Consider the following 2,561-nt stretch of genomic DNA (forward strand, 5'->3'; position numbering starts at 1 on the left):
TTAAAAAAAATTATATATATATATATATATATATATATCAAATACTCACCACAACAGTCAGGTCCTGAGATGTTTTAGGGACCTTCTCAGACATATCTTCTTCAACAATTCCTACGTGCCTTCGAGTGATCTTTATGCTTGTGTGATCAAGAGTGTTGTCAAGGCTGTACAGTACTGTGTGATGTATTCAAGGTGGAAACTGCTGATTTCGTTGTTAAGGGGTTTTGGTCAGTGAACTGAAGTCAATAGAACGGCTTATGCTGTTTTAGCTGTGATCATTTTTATGTCCTAAAGGGGGCACTCGATGGCTCAGAAAGGCGAGACCCAGTAGAGATTCTGAATCTCTGCAAACAGCTGACAACTGTATTAAATATATTTGATTAATAATAATAATAATAAAAAACATTTTTATAAAAATATAGACTAAAGAAATATTATGCCATTAATGAAAAGATTAAGTGATAAAGGGGGGCAATGTAAATAAATCTATTCAGTCGAACTGTATGAATAGTGATTTGAGTTGTCGATATACGTAAAAAATAAATAAAGTCCTGTTTTTGCCTTTTGATAATATTTTATATTAGATTTCTAGAATAAATTAGATTTTTAATATTTAATGGATTAGCCCAACTAAAATACAGTAAAATGATTATTAACTAAGACTTATATTTTCCTAGGCTTTTTTTTAAATAAATGACGAAAATTTCTTTATGATTAATAGAATTGTCACTGTTTCTCCATCAACATATTATAGCATTTGAAACTTTTTTATTCTATTTAAGATGTTTAAGACCTTTTACAGCCTTTTGACATGGTCAAACTTTAAAAAGCTTTAACTGACTGTCAGGACAGCTGAAAGGATAATTGGTGTGCACCTGCCCAACCTTCAGGACTTGTACTCCAGAGTGAAGAAACGGGCAGGAAACATCATCACAGACCCCTCTCATCCCGGCCACAACATGTTTGCACTTCTCCCCTCAGGCAGACGCTACAGATCTCTGTGCACTAGAACATCTAGGCATAAAAATAGTTTTTCCCCCCATGCCATCTCCATCTTAAACAGTTAAAGGGGTCACATGATGTTGCTAAAAAGAACATTATTTTGTGTACTTAGTGTAATGAAATGTGTTTATGCGGTTTAAGGTTAAAAAAACACATTATTTTCCACATACTGTACATTATTGTTTCTCCTCTATGCCCCGCCTTTCTGAAACGCGTCGATTTTTACAAAGCTCATCGGTCTGAAAAGCAAGGTGTGCTCTGATTGGCCAGCTATCCAGTGCGTTGTGATTGGCCGAACACCTCAAGCGTGAGTCGGAAATGTTACGCCCCTCACCATATTGTGATGCCGTGTCCCGGCACAACGAGAAAAAAACAATAAAACCCATTATAAACGAGGCATTCGTTGCATCCAGCGGGGACATAATTACGGATTATAACGACTTATACTGTCTTTTTACGCGTTGCATTGCATCTGAGTTTCGTCTTTTAAAAACAGTTTTAATCGGTTTTAATTCATTAAGCCACGTTAAGAGTTTTTCTTATAGCCTAACGGTTTTCTATGGGAGGAAAACGCTTAACGAGTAACGTTAATTACAGGCCTAACGTTACAGCTAAATCACAGTCTGTCGGATTCTGGAGTGTAGTAGAGTTTTGAATAAAATTATAAAGAATAAATAAATTAATAAATAAAATTACATTACAATATCACTCGCCGGAAAAATGGATCCCAGACTTGGACGGCCTGTTAGTACAATTAACCGCACAACAAGACATTTTATTTGATAATTTTAAGAAATAATCACGAAAATAACCCATAGACTGAATAAAACAAAAGCAGAAACACGGCAGAGATGCCAAGTTCAGCGGCTGATAGAGACCGCAATGGCAATCCACCTGTCACTCAAGTGGCCACGCCCTTAATTATGCAGAATTTTAAGGCTTAATATAATTTAAACGGATGAGTTATAAAAAAATTCACCCCCCTCACAGTTGTCATCAAGGGCAAAATTAGCTATATAGACCAAAATCATTTGTTGAACCAGGCTGTAAACATGTTTTTTTCTGCTGTAAAGTTGGGCATTTTAACATGGGGAGTCTATGGGATTGACTCCCTTTTGCAGCCAGCCTCTAGCGGCCAGTTGATGAATTACACTTTAAGTCACTTCCTTGTTGGCTTCACGAGAAAGAGGGGGAGGTTGCCGCTTGGGTGCATCCAGTGGGTCAAGTTTATGCATGATTAACATGACCCAGTTAACCCCTGCTGGTAGATGTCATAACTACACCATCTGGCTGCATATACTTTCCAATGAAGGCCTTTTAAAAGTAGCCATGTATTCTAATTAAATACTTTAAATGCAAATCTTGACAAAAATAATATTTGGAGTTTAACACTTTTCTGTTTTAATAAGAAATAGCATAGTTAATTAATATTAATAAGAAAGAAAACAGCGACTTTAAAGCCATTTCATGGAGTTTTTAATAATCAGCAAAACATGCAGGAATCACATGATTTCCCCTGTGATTACAATGAATAAATACAAAAACAAGTTTTAATTTGC

This window comes from Sinocyclocheilus rhinocerous, unplaced genomic scaffold, assembly GCF_001515625.1.
Source record: "Sinocyclocheilus rhinocerous isolate Xijiao unplaced genomic scaffold, SAMN03320098_v1.1 scaffold742, whole genome shotgun sequence".
Taxonomy (NCBI): domain Eukaryota; kingdom Metazoa; phylum Chordata; class Actinopteri; order Cypriniformes; family Cyprinidae; genus Sinocyclocheilus; species Sinocyclocheilus rhinocerous.